Source organism: Eucyclogobius newberryi, unplaced genomic scaffold, assembly GCF_026437365.1.
Source record: "Eucyclogobius newberryi isolate DKJ021-1_F unplaced genomic scaffold, fEucNew1.0.hap1 SCAF_6, whole genome shotgun sequence".
Taxonomy (NCBI): Eukaryota; Metazoa; Chordata; class Actinopteri; order Gobiiformes; family Gobiidae; genus Eucyclogobius; species Eucyclogobius newberryi.
The window spans coordinates 1,751,293-1,769,504 of NW_027316278.1; the positions used below are offsets into that span (position 1 = coordinate 1,751,293).

Sequence of the window (18,212 nt, forward strand, 5' to 3'; positions counted from 1 at the left end):
TATATGTATTTGTTTTTGGACTAATTTTAGTCTTAATTTAGTCATAGGCACAAAACTAAAGATGATTATTTGAGTTGATTAGAGAAAGCTGTGGAAGTTAAAACACTTATTGACATTTTATGGACTAATATCTGTGTTTTTAAAGTTTTTATTTTGCTTCAAAGTGATGAATGAAGCTGGATTCACTTTTTTGCAGTTTATTATTGATATGTAAGAAAACTGTTTGTGGAAGAGTTTTATCTGTTAAGGCTTTTTCTCATCGATAACGTACGTCGCCTTATTTTATGGATTTTTTTTGTGTAATGTGAGAACAGTTTGAATTTTTTGCAGTTTTTTTTAAACCCGTTTTGGACTTTGTTGGAGATTCTCTGGGTTCAATCATGTCTGGACAGAATCCGTCTGGGGGTCGTTTCCACGTGAACGTGATCAACGAGAGCTCGGGATCTGCTCCGGGCCAAACTCCTCCCCCGCTCCAGGTAAAAACATCTACAACACACACATCTCACCAGGTCCAGAACTTCACTAGGTCCAGAACTTAACCAGGTCCAGAACTTCACCAGGTCCAGAACTTAACCAGGTCCAGAACTTCACCAGGTCCAGAACTTCACCAGGTCCAGAACTTAACCAGGTCCAGAACTTAACCAGGTCCAGAACTTCACCAGGTCCAGAACTTCACTAGGTCCAGAACTTAACCAGGTCCAGAACTTCCCCAGGTCCAGAACTTCACTAGGTCCAGAACTTAACCAGGTCCAGAACTTCACCAGGTCCAGAACTTCAACAGGTCCAGAACTTCACTAGGTCCAGAACTTACCCAGGTCCAGAACTTCACTAGGTCCAGAACTTCAACAGGTCCAGAACTTAACCAGGTCCAGAACTTCCCCAGGTCCAGAACTTCACTAGGTCCAGAACTTCACTAGGTCCAGAACTTCCCCAGGTCCAGAACTTCCCCAGGTCCAGAACTTCACTAGGTCCAGAACTTCCCCAGGTCCAGAACTTCACTAGGTCCAGAACTTCACTAGGTCCAGAACTTCCCCAGGTCCAGAACTTCACTAGGTCAAGAACTTCCCCAGGTCCAGAACTTCCCCAGGTCCAGAACTTCACTAGGTCCAGAACTTCCCCAGGTCCAGAACTTCCCCAGGTCCAGAACTTCACTAGGTCCAGAACTTCCCCAGGTCCAGAACTTCCCCAGGTCCAGAACTTCACTAGGTCAAGAACTTCCCCAGGTCCAGAACTTCCCCAGGTCCAGAACTTCACCAGGTCCAGAACTTCCCCAGGTCCAGAATCCAGGGTCAGGTTCATGATCACAGAATCATGTTTTCATAAGAATAAAGCTGACGGACTCGTGCTTTTGTCCTGATCACACACTCGCTCCAACTGCAGCGCTGACATTGGTCTTACATTCAGAACCCTTTCCACTTCGAGCAGCAAAAATCTGCAAATACATTAAACATACAAACCTCATGTAAAACGATCACAACATTGTCCCAGACGAAACTGTCATATTCAGAGGAACCAGATTGTTGAGACCAAATTCACTTTTTTTCACCCAACTCAGGACACAAGGTTTTGAGACTCAGGTTATAGTCTCCTGACCTCCCGATCGTTTATCGTGCTCCTGGTCATGACAAGCTGAGTGTGTCCTGAAAAGAATCTACTTCATCTTCTTTATCTCCTGAAATTCTAGAGAAAACCCTCTGCTTTCCAAGTGTCCACTCTAACTAGCGAGCCACTTCCTGTGAGGTCACATCACCTCTTCCTCTTTCCAATTCTCCACAGCACTCCAAGTCTCTCATTCCTGCCATTATTTACCTCCAGCAGCTCCTTTCTTGCAGATCATTTAACGCCCTCTCCCCCATTTCTCTTCCGCCAAGGCAACGGCCTTAATTTTACCTCTCAAAAGTGCTTTAGCAGCATCCCAGAGTGGAGACTTCACCACCGTCCTCCTCCTCCACACAAGCCTGAACAGAGGGTCATTAAGCAGGCTGGCACTGAACCCCCAAAGCACGCTCCTTAGCCCCTCCTCCAAGTCCATCGTGATGCAGATGGCCACACGATCACCCAAGTCCACTGTGGCCGAATCCGCCTCAGCGATTCTCGATGCGTTTTACTTAAACTCACATGCCCCACGTTGGTTTTTCCATTTCTTGTCGCTGTTTTCTGTGTTTTGCATTTTCCTGAGGAGCACTTCTGCCTCTGCTGGTGTTTCGAGCTCATGTTTTGACCTTCAGAGGTCAGAAGAGTTCCTGTGGGAGGAGCCATGCCTCAGTTTTCCTCAAACATGAGCAACAACTTTACTCATTTGCCCTTGTACTGGAGGTCTCCTTTAACCCTGGAGGTCTCCTTTAACCCTGGAGGTCTCCTTTAACCCTGGAGGTCTCCTTTAACCGTGGAGGTCTCCTTTAACACTGGAGGTCTCCTTTAACCCTGGAGGTCTCCTTTAACCGTGGAGGTCTCCTTTAACACTGGAGGTCTCCTTTAACCCTGGAGGTCTGCTTTAACCCTGGAGGTCTCCTTTAACACTGGAGGTCTCCTTTAACCGTGGAGGTCTCCTTTAACACTGGAGGTCTCCTTTAACCCTGGAGGTCTGCTTTAACCCTGGAGGTCTCCTTTAACACTGGAGGTCTCCTTTAACCGTGGAGGTCTCCTTTAACACTGGAGGTCTCCTTTAACCCTGGAGGTCTCCTTTAACCCTGGAGGTCTCCTTTAACCGTGGAGGTCTCCTTTAACACTGGAGGTCTCCTTTAACCCTGGAGGTCTCCTTTAACACTGGAGGTCTCCTTTAACCGTGGAGGTCTCCTTTAACACTGGAGGTCTCCTTTAACCCTGGAGGTCTCCTTTACCACTGGAGGTCTCCTTTAACCCTGGAGGTCTCCTTTAACCCTGGAGGTCTCCTTTAACCCTGGAGGTCTCCTTTAACACTGGAGGTCTCCTTTAACCCTGGAGGTCTCCTTTAACCCTGGAGGTCTCCTTTAACACTGGAGGTCTCCTTTAACCCTTGCAGCCTTCATGACGCGTTCATTATCAGGCCTCGTGGTTTATCAGCTGCGTTATTGGCCCAGGCCATGTGCTCTTTCTCTCGTGATTGGAGGATTCTCCCTCTGGAGAACGCCCTCAGTGTTGTCCTCGTCCTCACCCTCCAGAACTCACACAGACTGTTTCTGCAGGACCTAGACTTCAAATCCAAGAGTTTGCTTCTCATATTCCTCGGCTCCTGCAACTCATCCATATTGTCTGAAATATGATGCTCCGCCTCCAGCTCCATTATATCGGGTTCCATTCTGTCAAGCTGGTATTGTTGTTCCTCGTTCTCACTTCAGGTCTCAATGACGCTATACCAGGGCCACCTGTTGTGAAGATATGTCCTCTCCTCCTTCTAATAAGGATGGGCCTGGAGAGTCCACACCGGGGACGGCCCTTGGTTTAGTGGAGGGGGGCTGGCTGCTCTTGTTAGCCATGCTAGCCGCATTAGCTTGTGAGACGGGCTGTTTTCCTCTGAGGCAAAGTGTGAGGGATTCACAGTCGGCAAAAAATCCCCTATTACTCCTTTAAGTAATGGAAAAGAAGTTTGACAAACCCAGTGAGTGACGTGAGTCGGCACAAAACGATTCAGTGGAATATTCTGAGTAAAAAGTACTCGTTTCACATCATTCATCAGTTTAAAAAATGTGAATAAGTCACCAACATTTAAAAGTAGAAATCTGATGAAACTGATTATCTTCCACACCAGGTTCCTTCAGTCCCGATGTATGCGCCTTCTCCAGTACCTGCAGCTCCGGGACCTGCAGCTCCAGTACCTGCAGCTCCGGGACCTGCAGCTCCAGTACCTGCAGGTCCAATACCTGCAGCTCCAGTACCTGCAGCTCCGGGACCTGCAGCTCCAGTACCTGCAGGTCCAATACCTGCAGCTCCAGTACCTGCAGCTCCGGGACCTGCAGCTCCAGTACCTGCAGCTCCGGGACCTGCAGCTCCAGTACCTGCAGGTCCAATACCTGCAGCTCCAGTACCTGCAGCTCCGGGACCTGCAGCTCCAGTACCTGCAGGTCCAATACCTGCAGCTCCAGTACCTGCAGCTCCGGGACCTGCAGCTCCAGTACCTGCAGCTCCGGGACCTGCAGCTCCAGTACCTGCAGGTCCAATACCTGCAGCTCCAGTACCTGCAGCTCCGGGACCTGCAGCTCCAGTACCTGCAGCTCCGGTACCTGCAGCTCCGGTACCTGCAGCTCCGGGACCTGCAGCTCCAGTACCTGCAGCTCCAGTACCTGCAGCTCTGGCTCCGATCCTGGTCCCCTCCCCGGCTCCTCCAGGTCCGGTCAGTGAAGCGCTGAGGCCCACAGACGAGTCCCGAGGCCGGTTCCGTGTGGTGGGCTTCTTGGACTCGGAGCTGGGAGCGCCGCCGGACGTGTTCCAGGAGCCGGATCACGTGAAGAGCGACTCGATCAGCCTGCACTCCACGGGCACGGGCCACACGCACCTCTCCGGCGTGTCGCACATCTCCGACACGCACTCCAACACGTACTACATGAGGACGTTTGGACACAACACCATCGATGCCGTGCCCAACATCGACTTCTACCGACAAACCGCCGCGCCGTTCGGGGAGAAGCTCACGCGGCCGTCGCTGTCCGAGCTCCACGACGAACTTGACAAAGTGAGTCTTTATCTTCAGCCTTTGAAAAGAGATCAAAAAATGTAATTGTGTTGAAAACATTGAATATTTGTGCTACATCGCCGAGCTCATTACGGTTACGCTCACGGAGCTCCTGTTGCTTCACGAACTGGAAATAACAACTGCACTAAACTGAACTTAAAATAGTGTAAAATAGTGTGAAAGCTGCAGCTCCGTCACATTTATCACTGGCTTTGAGTGGAAGTGTCCTTTATCTCCTCCTGCCGTTAGCAAACAAGCTAAAGCTAAGCTCTGCACAGTCACAGCAACAAACATGAACTACTGAACTTTACATTTGACCACAGAACGTTCATTTTTGAAGAAAAGCTCCGCGGACTGAAAAGAGAAACTTGTCATCACCGACGTTATAAAGTCTCATTTCCATTTCCTGTGCGGGCGGTTCATCTCCAGAGTCTGACGCTCTCACATTCTTCTCGTTTCTCTGACGTCAGAGCTCAACACAAAGCTCATTTACTCCCACTCACACTGTGGCTCGGGTAGTCCCGGTTTAGTCCTGGTTTAGTCCTGGTTTAGTCCCGGTTTAGTCCTGGTTTAGTCCCGGTTTAGTCCCGGTTTAGTCCTGGTTTAGTCCCGGTTTAGTCCCGGTTTAGTCCTGGTTTAGTCCTGGTTTAGTCCCGCTTTAGTCCCGGTTTAGTCCTGGTTTAGTCCCGGTTTAGTCCCGGTTTAGTCCTGGTTTAGTCCTGGTTTAGTCCCGCTTTAGTCCTGGTTTAGTCCTGGTTTAGTCCCGGTTTAGTCCCGGTTTAGTCCTGAGGAATTCATAAATAATCTATAGATTCTCAATGTGTTATTACTCACACTCAATATAAACCTGAGCCTCATCTTCTTGTTTCATTGGTGGCTGCCCAAAAGTCCGACCCTTCGGACTCGCGACCCTTCGGACTCGCGACCCTTCGGACTCGCGACCTTTCGGACTCGCGACCCTTCGGACTCGCGACTCTTCGGACTCGCGACTCTTCGGACTCGCGACTCTTCGGACTCGCGACCCTTCGGACTCGCGACCCTTCGGACTCGTGACCCTTCGGACTCGTGACTGTTCGGACTCGTGACTCTTCTGACTCGTGACCCTTCGGACTCGTGACCCTTCGGACTCGTGACCCTTCGGACTCGCGACCCTTTGGACTCGTGACCCTTTGGACTCGTGACCCTTCGGACTCGTGACCGTTCGGACTCGTGACTCTTCGGACTCGTGACCCTTCGGACTCGCGACCCTTTGGACTCGCGACCCTTCGGACTCGTGACCCTTCGGACTCGTGACCCTTCGGACTCGCGACACTTCGGACTCGCGACTCTTCGGACTCGCGACCCTTCGGACTCGCGACCCTTCGGACTCGCGACCCTTCGGACTCGCGACCCTTCGGACTCGCGACCCTTCGGACTCGCGACCCTTCGGACTCGCGACTCTTCGGACTCGCGACCCTTCGGACTCGCGACTCTTCGGACTCGCGACCCTTCGGACTCGCGACCCTTCGGACTCGTGACCCTTCGGACTCGTGACCCTTCGGACTTGTGACCCTTCGGACTCGCGACCCTTTGGACTCGCGACCCTTCGGACTCGTGACCCTTCGGACTCGTGACCCTTCGGACTCGCGACCCTTCGGACTCGCGACTCTTCGGACTCGCGACCCTTCGGACTCGTGACCCTTCGGACTCGTGACTGTTCGGACTCGTGACTCTTCTGACTCGCGACCCTTCGGACTCGCGACTCTTCGGACTCGCGACCCTTCGGACTCGTGACCCTTCGGACTCGTGACCCTTCGGACTCGTGACTCTTCGGACTCGCGACCCTTCGGACTCGCGACTCTTCGGACTCGCGACCCTTCGGACTCGCGACCCTTCGGACTTGTGACCCTTCTGACTCGTGACCCTTCGGACTTGTGACCCTTCTGACTCGCGACCCTTCGGACTCGTGACCCTTCGGACTCGTGACCCTTCGGACTCGTGGGGTGTAACCGTTTCCTTCATCTGAAACCACATGTCGTGTTCTAAACGTCAAATATAAAAACAGAACAGGCAAAAATATAAGTATCGCAAGAAAATAAATATTCTGCAACACAAGGTTCTTCATCCGACTTTAAAATCCTTTAAATTGTTGACTTTTGTAACTCTTAGTCGTGTTTCAGTCGCTGTTAAGTTGAGAAAAGTTTTTTAACTTTTAAATTGTATTTAAAATTTGCATTTTTTAAAAGTTAAATGGTTACGTATAAACGTAACCATTTAACACGGAATTTAAGCAAATTAAATATTTCTGAATGCAAGTTAAAAAGTTTGTTATGTATATGAATAGTTCAGATATAGAAAGATTCAGTTGTGGTTATCTGGACTTTTGGATGGAACGCCTCCTCCTGGACGAATGAGGGATTACACCATCTGTAAATAAATGTTCATTTTGCAATAATCGTAATATGAAACATGAAATATGACATCTTTATTTCAAAATGTGCAGTCATAAAACAGACTCAGTTTGAACACTCGTCTGTGATTGGTTTGTTTGAACACTCGTCTGTGATTGGTGGACAGGAGCCCTTTGAGGAGGGAATGGTCAATGGGGACGAGCCGTCGGCGGCCGAGGAGGCGGCGGCAGCTTTGGCGGCGAAAGAGGCCAAAGGAGGAATGGTGAAGTTCGGATGGGTCAAAGGCGTTCTGGTCAGTCACAGTCGTTTTTATCGTTGCAGATCGATTAACATTTTTATCAATTTAATCACTGTTTGATTTAAACATGTTTACATCATTTTCTGTGATGCAATAAAGTTGTTTTTTTTGGATCGTTTCCACATTTGTTACTTGTGTTTCCAGATCCGCTGCATGTTGAACATCTGGGGCGTCATGCTCTTCATCCGGATGTCCTGGATTGTGGGCCAGGCCGGCATCGGTACAAGCACACACTCTGAAGAACACAACACACAACTACACACACTCTGAAGAACACAACACACAACTACACACACTCTGAAGAACACAACACACAACTACACACACTCTGAAGAACACAACACACAACTACACACACTCTGAAGAACACAACACACAACTACACACACTCTGAAGAACACAACACACAACTACACACACTCTGAAGAACACAACACACAACTACACACACTCTGAAGAACACAACACACAACTACACACACTCTGAAGAACACAACACACAACTACACACACTCTGAAGATCACAACACACAACTACACACACTCTGAAGAACACAACACACAACTACACACGCTCTGAAGAACACAACATACAACTACACACACTCTGAAGAACACAACATACAACTACACACGCTCTGAAGAACACAACATACAACTACACACACTCTGAAGAACACAACACACAACTACACACACTCTGAAGAACACAACTACACACACTCTGAAGAACACAACATACAACTACACACACTCTGAAGAACACAACATACAACTACACACACTCTGAAGAACACAACATACAACTACACACGCTCTGAAGAACACAACACACAACTACACACACTCTGAAGAACACAACACACAACTACACACACTCTGAAGAACACAACTACACACACTCTGAAGAACACAACACACAACTACACACACTCTGAAGAACACAACACACAACTGCACACACTCTGAAGAACACAACACACAACTACACACACTCTGAAGAACACAACACACAACTACACACACTCTGAAGAACACAACACACATTTACACACAATCTGAAGAACACACAACTGCACACACTCTGAAGAACACAACACACAACTACACACACTCTGAAGAACACAACATACAACTACACACACTCTGAAGAACACAACATACAACTACACACACTCTGAAGAACACAACACACAACTACACACACTCTGAAGAACACAACACACAACTACACACACTCTGAAGAACACAACATACAACTACACACACTCTGAAGAACACAACACACAACTACACACACTCTGAAGAACACAACACACAACTACACACACTCTGAAGAACACAACACACAACTACACACACTCTGAAGAACACAACATACAACTACACACACTCTGAAGAACACAACACACAACTACACACACTCTGAAGAACACAACACACAACTACACACACTCTGAAGAACACAACATACAACTACACACACTCTGAAGAACACAACACACAACTACACACACTCTGAAGAACACAACACACAACTACACACACTCTGAAGAACACAACACACAACTACACACACTCTGAAGAACACAACACACAACTACACACACTCTGAAGAACACAACACACAACTACACACACTCTGAAGAACACAACACACAACTACACACACTCTGAAGAACACAACACAACTACACACACTCTGAAGAACACAACATACAACTACACACACTCTGAAGAACACACAACTGCACAAAGAAGATGAACCATACTTTAGCTTCGGTGGTGTTCCAGAGTTAGATCGTTCTAAGATCCTTCTGTGTTCCAGGTTTGACCATCGCCATCATCCTCATGGCCACTTTGGTCACCACCATCACTGGACTGTCCACGTCGGCCATCGCCACCAACGGCTTCGTCCGAGGAGGTCAGAACTCGAACTTAAAGACCAGAACTACTGTGGTCAAAGCAGATCCTTCTGTGACGGGAAAGTTCACAGACCAGATCTTGTCCCACTGCAGTAAAAATATATTAGTCTCAATACACAAACCCTTTTGGTCTGTCTCTGGTGCTTGTTGGTATTGGTTTGGGTCATGTTCATGTGGTCTGTGTTTCCTGTTCAGGCTCTGGCTCCGCCTCCTGAGACTCTGAAGTCAAAAAGACCTTTAGTATTTCCAGTTTGAGGGGGCGTGGCTAAAGCTAAAGCTAGTGTGAGTGAGGGGCGTGTCTAAAGCTAGTTTTTGTCTGAGGGGCGTGGCTAAAGCTAGTGCATGTGAGGGGCGTGGCTAAAGCTAGTGCATGTGAGGGGCGTGGCTAAATCAAGTGTGTGTGTGAGGGGCGTGGCTAAAGCTAGTGTGTCTGAGGGGCGTGGCTAAAGCTAGTGTGTGTGAAGGTCGTGGCTAAAGCTAGCGTGTGAGGGGCGTGGCTAAAGCTAGTGTGTGTGAGGGGCGTGGCTAAAGCTAGTGTGTGTGAGGGGCGTGGCTAAAGCTAGTGTGTGTGAGGGGCGTGGCTAAAGTTAGTGTGTGTGAGGGGCGTGTCTAAAGCTAGTGTTTGTGAGGGGCGTGGCTAAAGCTAGTGTGTGTGAGGGGCGTGGCGTTTGAACCTCTCTTTATGTCATGCTAATGCTAATGTCAGACACTTTATGACCTGGAAATATCAGATTGTGGCTCTTGACAAAGCGAGTGCCATAAACAGGAAACAGCTCATGCTAACGTGCTTTGCTAGCTTTGTGTTGCTAACGTGCTTTGCTAGCTCTGTGTTTCTAACGCGCTTTGCTAGCTTTCTGTTGTTAACGTGCTTTGCTAGCTTTGTGTTGCTAACGCACTCTGCTAGCTTTGTGTTGCTAACGTGCTTTGCTAGCTTTGTGTTGCTAAGGCTCCACACAGTCGTTAGCATCAGGGGAAACACGGAGCTTTAGCTCGAGATCAAGTCCGAGTTTGAGACAAATGATTCTTTTGTGTTTCTTTTTGCCTCTTGTTTTGGCCTGAGTCTGTGTTCTCTCTCGTCCAATCATCTGGCTGCGCTGTGGAGGCTCCTCCCCCTGAGCTAAAGTCCACCAGGAGCCCAAGAGCCAGACGCTCTGGGAGCCAGAACCTCTCAGGGGCCACTTTAGACGCAAAGACATGGAACAGAGAACTAAGACAAAATCACTTCACTCCTTATCCTGAGATTGAGTTATGTCAGTCTTCTTTGTTCACAGATACATTTGACCTGTGAACAAAGAAGACTGACATATGTGATCAGAAACATGTTAAATCCTAGAGATGCCTAATCGTTTTTGAGCTTTGGCCGGCGCCTTTGTCCTGACCAGGTCCGGCGCCGCTCCCGAGCTCGGACCGGGTCTGGAGTCTTGTGACCTCTTCTTGTGACTTCTTGTGACCTCTTGTGACCTCTTCCTGTGACCTCTTCTTGTGACCTCTTGTGACCTCTTCTTGTGACTTCTTGTGACCTCTCGTGACCTCTTCTTGTGACCTGTCGTGACCTCTCGTGACCTCTTGTGACCTCTTCTTGTGACTTCTTGTGACCTCTTGTGACCTCTTCCTGTGACCTCTCGTGACCTCTTCTTGTGACCTCTTGTGACCTCTTCTTGTGACTTCTTGTGACCTCTCGTGACCTCTTCTTGTGACCTGTCGTGACCTCTTGTAACCTCTTGTGACCTCTTGTGACCTCTCGTGACCTCTTGTGACCTCTTCTTGTGACTTCTTGTGACCTCTCGTGACCTCTTCTTGTGACCTGTCGTGACCTCTTGTAACCTCTTGTGACCTCTTGTGACCTCTTGTGACCTCTTCTTGTGACTTCTTGTGACCTCTTGTGACCTCTTCTTGTGACCTGTCGTGACCTCTTGTAACCTCTTGTGACCTCTTGTGACCTCTTGTGACCTGTTCTTGTGACTTCTTGTGACCTCTCGTGATCTCTTCTTGTGACCTGTCGTGACCTCTTGTAACCTCTTGTGACCTCTTGTGACCTCTTGTGACCTCTTGTGACCTCTTCTTGTGACTTCTTGTGACCTCTCGTGACCTCTTCTTGTGACCTGTCGTGACCTCTTGTGACCTCTCGTGACCTCTTGTGACCTCTTCTTGTGAATTCTTGTGACCTCTTGTGACCTCTTCTTGTGACCTGTCGTGACCTCTTGTAACCTCTTGTGACCTCTTGTGACCTCTCGTGACCTCTTGTGACCTCTTCTTGTGACTTCTTGTGACCTCTCGTGACCTCTTCTTGTGACCTGTCGTGACCTCTTGTGACCTCTTGTGACCTCTCGTGACCTCTCGTGACCTCTTGTGACCTGTTCTTGTGACTTCTTGTGACCTCTCGTGACCTCTTCTTGTGACCTGTCGTGACCTCTTGTAACCTCTTGTGACCTCTCGTGACCTCTTGTAACCTCTTGTGACCTCTCGTGACCTCTTGTGACCTCTTGTGGCAGGCGGGGCGTACTACCTGATCTCCCGCAGTCTGGGTCCAGAGTTCGGCGGCTCCATCGGTCTCATATTTGCCTTTGCGAACGCCGTTGCCGTGGCGATGTACGTGGTGGGCTTCGCCGAGACCGTGGTCGAGATGCTCAACGTAAGACTCGGCCTCCAGGACACAACACGTCACATTATTATGAAACACTCTTTCATTATTATATTGTTTTACATTTTCACCACAACTTTCACGTCACAATATTCAGAAGTATTTTGTACTTATCACTGACCCGTGATATTCAGGTGTTCATGAGCTGAAAGTACTTTTACTTCTAATTATTCAAACCTTAATCAACTGGAAAGACTGTTCCATGAGTTTCTTATTCAGGTGTAGATCTTCTTCAGTGTTTGGTGTAGACCTTCAGTGTTTGGTGTAGACCTTCAGTGTTTGGTGTAGATCTTCAGTGTTTGGTGTAGACCTTCAGTGTTTGGTGTAGATCTTCAGTGTTTGGTGTAGACCTTCAGTGTTTGGTGTAGACCTTCAGTGTTTGGTGTAGACCTTCAGTGTTTGGTGTAGACCTTCAGTGTTTGGTGTAGACCTTCTGTGTTTGGTGTAAACCTTCAGTGTTTGGTGTAGACCTTCAGTGTTTGGTGTAGACCTTCAGTGTTTGGTGTAGACCTTCTTCAGTGTTTGGTGTAGACCTTCAGTGTTTGGTGTAGACCTTCAGTGTTTGGTGTAGATCTTCAGTGTTTGGTGTAGACCTTCAGTGTTTGGTGTAGACCTTCAGTGTTTGGTGTAGATCTTCAGTGTTTGGTGTAGACCTTCAGTGTTTGGTGTAGACCTTCAGTGTTCTTTCAGATGTTGTAAATGTTTTCCTGTTCAGGACGTTGACGCTCTGATGACTGACAGGCTGAATGACATCAGGATCGTGGGGACGCTCACGGTGATTCTGCTGTTGGGCATTTCTGTGGCCGGGATGGAGTGGGAGGCCAAGGTAAAGATCTGATTTCATGTTTTGTGTAAAAGGAACATTCAAAGTGCAGAAAGTCTCCTCCAGTTTCCACAGAATTATGTCTTGAAAGGTGGATTCATCAGAAGAAACAGGACTTCTAACATGTCCTGGTCCTGGTCCTGGTCCTGGTCTTGGCCCTGGTCCTGGTCCTGATCCTGTCCTGGTCTTGGCCCTGGTCCTGGTCCTGGTCCTGGTCCTGGTCCTGGTCCTGGTCCTGGTCCTGGTCCTGGTCTTGGCCCTGGTCCTGGTCCTGGTCCTGGTCCTGGTCCTGGTCCTGGTCCTGGTCCTGGTCCTGGTCCTGGTCCTGGTCCTGGTCTTGGTCTTGGCCCTGGTCCTGGTCCTGGTCCTGGTCTTGGCCCTGGTCTTGGCCCTGGTCCTGGTCCTGGTCTTGGCCCTGGTCCTGGTCTTGGTCCTGGTCCTGGTCCTGGTCCTGTCCTGGTCCTGGTCTTGGCCCTGGTCCTGGTCCTGGTCTTGGCCCTGGTCCTGGTCTTGGCCCTGGTCCTGGTCCTGGTCTTGGCCCTGGTCCTGGTCCTGGTCCTGGTCTTGGTCCTGGTCCTGGTCCTGGTCCTGTCCTGGTCCTGGTCTTGGTCCTGGTCCTGGTCCTGGTCCTGTCCTGGTCCTGGTCTTGGCCCTGGTCCTGGTCCTGGTCTTGGCCCTGGTCCTGGTCTTGGCCCTGGTCTTGGCCCTGGTCCTGGTCTTGGCCCTGGTCTTGGCCCTGGTCCTGGTCCTGGTCCTGGTCCTGGTCCTGGTCTTCATCTGGTCTCTCCTCAGGCTCAGATTGTGCTGCTGGTGATTCTTCTCGCCGCCATCGTAAACTACTTCATCGGGACGTTCATCTCGTCCAGGAACAAGGAGCCCAAAGGGTTCTTCGGATATAACGGTCAGTCATTCATCCGACCAATCAGACGCCGGCGATGGTTAAAGACACAGATCATATTTAATACACAAACATTTGTATTACAACAATATAAAGCTGTTCTCGTGCATTTGTATTTGTTAAATGATCGTTTATGTGACATTAGAGGAGTTTTGGTTGCTAGGAGACAGAATTGCCCGGTGTGATGTCATCATTTACAACCAGGAAGTAAATACTTAAACTTAAAAAAATATATACAAATCTTAAAAGTACAGCTTGATGAATGCTAAATCTCAGATCGTTTTAGTCATGAGCCTGTTTCAGAAACGTTTGGCCCTTGAGACGTTTGAGACGTTTGAGACGTTTGAGACGTTTAAGACGTTTGAGACATTTGAGACGTTTGTGTCCCACAGCCGCCATCTTCCTGGAGAACCTCGGCCCCGACTTCAGGGACGACGAGACCTTTTTCTCGGCGTTTGCCATTTTCTTCCCCGCGGCGACTGGAATCTTAGCAGGAGCGAACATCTCAGGAGACCTCGCTGTGAGTGTGAAGGAGGAGGAGCAGAGGAGGAGGTCAGAGGAGCAGAGGAGGAGGTCAGAGGAGCAGAGGAGGAGGAGGAGGAGCAGAGGAGGAGGAGGAGGAGCAGAGGAGGAGGAGGAGGAGGAGGAGGAGCAGAGGAGGAGGAGGAGGAGCAGAGGAGGAGGAGGAGGAGCAGAGGAGGAGGAGCAGAGGAGGAGGAGCAGAGGAGGAGGTCAGAGGAGCAGAGGAGGAGGTCAGAGGAGCAGAGGAGGAGGAGGAGGAGCAGAGGAGGGGGAGGAGGAGGAGGAGCAGAGGAGGAGGAGGAGGAGCAGAGGAGGAAGTCAGAGGAGCAGAGGAGGAGGAGGAGGTCAGAGAGAGGAGGAGGAGGTCAGAGAGAGGAGGAGGAGGTCAGAGGAGGAGGAGGTCAGAGGAGGAGGAGGTCAGAGGAGGAGGAGGAGGTCAGAGGAGGAGGTCAGAGGAGGAGGAGGAGCAGAGGAGGAGGAGGTGGTCAGAGGAGGAGGAGGAGGAGCAGAGGAGGAGGTCAGAGGAGCAGAGGAGGAGGAGGAGGTCAGAGAGAGGAGGAGGAGGTCAGAGAGAGGAGGAGGAGGTCAGAGGAGGAGGAGGTCAGAGGAGGAGGAGGAGCAGAGGAGGAGGAGGAGGTCAGAGGAGGAGGAGGTCAGAGGAGGAGGAGGAGGAGCAGAGGAGGAGGAGGAGGTCAGAGGAGCAGAGGAGGAGCAGAGGAGGAGGAGGTGGTCAGAGGAGGAGGAGGAGGAGCAGAGGAGGAGGTCAGAGGAGCAGAGGAGGAGGAGGAGGAGCAGAGGAGGAGGAGGAGGAGGAGCAGAGGAGGAGGAGCAGAGGAGGAGGAGCAGAGGAGGAGGTCAGAGGAGCAGAGGAGGAGGTCAGAGGAGCAGAGGAGGAGGAGGAGGAGCAGAGGAGGGGGAGGAGGAGGAGGAGCAGAGGAGGAGGAGGAGGAGCAGAGGAGGAAGTCAGAGGAGCAGAGGAGGAGGAGGAGGTCAGAGAGAGGAGGAGGAGGTCAGAGAGAGGAGGAGGAGGTCAGAGGAGGAGGAGGTCAGAGGAGGAGGAGGTCAGAGGAGGAGGAGGAGGTCAGAGGAGGAGGTCAGAGGAGGAGGAGGAGCAGAGGAGGAGGAGGTGGTCAGAGGAGGAGGAGGAGGAGCAGAGGAGGAGGTCAGAGGAGCAGAGGAGGAGGAGGAGGTCAGAGAGAGGAGGAGGAGGTCAGAGAGAGGAGGAGGAGGTCAGAGGAGGAGGAGGTCAGAGGAGGAGGAGGAGCAGAGGAGGAGGAGGAGGTCAGAGGAGGAGGAGGTCAGAGGAGGAGGAGGAGCAGAGGAGGAGGAGGAGGTCAGAGGAGCAGAGGAGGAGCAGAGGAGGAGGAGGTGGTCAGAGGAGGAGGAGGAGGAGCAGAGGAGGAGGTCAGAGGAGCAGAGGAGGAGGAGGAGCAGAGGAGGAGGAGGAGGAGCAGAGGAGGAGGAGCAGAGGAGGAGGAGCAGAGGAGGAGGTCAGAGGAGCAGAGGAGGAGGTCAGAGGAGCAGAGGAGGAGGAGGAGGAGCAGAGGAGGGGGAGGAGGAGGAGGAGCAGAGGAGGAGGAGGAGGAGCAGAGGAGGAAGTCAGAGGAGCAGAGGAGGAGGAGGAGGTCAGAGAGAGGAGGAGGAGGTCAGAGAGAGGAGGAGGAGGTCAGAGGAGGAGGAGGTCAGAGGAGGAGGAGGTCAGAGGAGGAGGAGGAGGTCAGAGGAGGAGGAGGTCAGAGGAGGAGGTCAGAGGAGGAGGAGGAGGAGCAGAGGAGGAGGTCAGAGGAGCAGAGGAGGAGGAGGAGGTCAGAGAGAGGAGGAGGAGGTCAGAGAGAGGAGGAGGAGGTCAGAGGAGGAGGAGGTCAGAGGAGGAGGAGGTCAGAGGAGGAGGAGGAGCAGAGGAGGAGGAGGAGGTCAGAGGAGCAGAGGAGGAGCAGAGGAGGAGGAGGAGGAGGAGGAGCAGAGGAGGAGGTCAGAGGAGCAGAGGAGGAGGAGGAGGAGCAGAGGAGGAGGAGGAGGAGCAGAGGAGGAGGAGGAGGAGCAGAGGAGGAGGAGCAGAGGAGGAGGTCAGAGGAGCAGAGGAGGAGGTCAGAGGAGCAGAGGAGGAGGAGGAGGAGCAGAGGAGGAGGAGGAGGAGCAGAGGAGGAGGAGCAGAGGAGGAGGTCAGAGGAGCAGAGGAGGAGGTCAGAGGAGCAGAGGAGGAGGTCAGAGGAGCAGAGGAGGAGGAGGAGGAGCAGAGGAGGAGGAGCAGAGGAGGAGGAGCAGAGGAGGAGGTCAGAGGAGCAGAGGAGGAGGTCAGAGGAGCAGAGGAGGGGGAGGAGGAGCAGAGGAGGGGGAGGAGGAGGAGGAGCAGAGGAGGAGGAGGAGGAGCAGAGGAGGAAGTGAGAGGAGCAGAGGAGGAGGAGGAGGTCAGAGAGAGGAGGAGGAGGTCAGAGAGAGGAGGAGGAGGTCAGAGGAGGAGGAGGTCAGAGGAGGAGGAGGTCAGAGGAGGAGGAGGAGGTCAGAGGAGGAGGAGGAGCAGAGGAGGAGGAGGTGGTCAGAGGAGGAGGAGGAGGAGGAGCAGAGGAGGAGGTCAGAGGAGCAGAGGAGGAGGAGGAGGTCAGAGAGAGGAGGAGGAGGTCAGAGAGAGGAGGAGGAGGTCAGAGGAGCAGAGGAGGAGGAGGAGGAGCAGAGGAGGAGGAGGAGGAGCAGAGGAGGAGGAGCGGAGGAGGAGGAGGAGGAGGAGGAGGAGCAGAGGATGAGGTCAGAGGAGCAGAGGAGGAGGAGGAGGAGCAGAGGAGGAGGAGGAGGAGCAGAGGAGGAGGAGCAGAGGAGGAGGTCAGAGGAGCAGAGGAGGAGGTCAGAGGAGCAGAGGAGGAGGAGGAGGAGCAGAGGAGGAGGAGGAGGAGCAGAGGAGGAGGTCAGAGGAGCAGAGGAGGAGGTCAGAGGAGCAGAGGAGGAGGAGCAGAGGAGGAGGTCAGAGGAGCAGAGGAGGAGGTCAGAGGAGCAGAGGAGGAGGAGGAGGAGCAGAGGAGGAGGAGGAGGAGCAGAGGAGGAGGAGCAGAGGAGGAGGAGCAGAGGAGGAGGTCAGAGGAGCAGAGGAGGAGGTCAGAGGAGCAGAGGAGGAGGAGGAGGAGCAGAGGAGGAGGAGGAGGAGGAGGAGCAGAGGAGGAGGAGCAGAGGAGGAGGTCAGAGGAGCAGAGGAGGAGGTCAGAGGAGCAGAGGAGGAGGAGGAGGAGCAGAGGAGGGGGAGGAGGAGGAGGAGCAGAGGAGGAGGAGGAGGAGCAGAGGAGGAAGTCAGAGGAGCAGAGGAGGAGGAGGAGGTCAGAGAGAGGAGGAGGAGGTCAGAGAGAGGAGGAGGAGGTCAGAGGAGGAGGAGGTCAGAGGAGGAGGAGGTCAGAGGAGGAGGAGGAGGTCAGAGGAGGAGGAGGTCAGAGGAGGAGGAGGAGCAGAGGAGGAGGAGGTGGTCAGAGGAGGAGGAGGAGGAGCAGAGGAGGAGGTCAGAGGAGCAGAGGAGGAGGAGGAGGTCAGAGAGAGGAGGAGGAGGTCAGAGAGAGGAGGAGGAGGTCAGAGGAGGAGGAGGAGCAGAGGAGGAGGAGGAGGTCAGAGGAGGAGGAGGTCAGAGGAGGAGGAGGAGCAGAGGAGGAGGAGGAGGTCAGAGGAGCAGAGGAGGAGCAGAGGAGGAGGAGGTGGTCAGAGGAGGAGGAGGAGGAGCAGAGGAGGAGGTCAGAGGAGCAGAGGAGGAGGTCAGAGGAGCAGAGGAGGAGGAGGAGGAGCAGAGGAGGAGGAGGAGGAGCAGAGGAGGAGGAGCAGAGGAGGAGGAGCAGAGGAGGAGGAGCAGAGGAGGAGGTCAGAGGAGCAGAGGAGGAGGTCAGAGGAGCAGAGGAGGAGGAGGAGGAGCAGAGGAGGGGGAGGAGGAGGAGGAGCAGAGGAGGAGGAGGAGGAGCAGAGGAGGAAGTCAGAGGAGCAAAGGAGGAGGAGGAGGTCAGAGAGAGGAGGAGGAGGTCAGAGAGAGGAGGAGGAGGTCAGAGGAGGAGGAGGTCAGAGGAGGAGGAGGTCAGAGGAGGAGGAGGTCAGAGGAGGAGGAG

At 52.2% G+C, this 18,212-nt stretch overlaps 1 pseudogene; it reads left to right on the top strand.

Moving 5' to 3' along the window:
* Window positions 1-4,114: 4,114 nt before the first annotated feature.
* The window catches only part of LOC140346371 (solute carrier family 12 member 2-like), a 49,502-nt pseudogene continuing 35,404 nt past the window's right edge, over window positions 4,115-18,212 (top strand).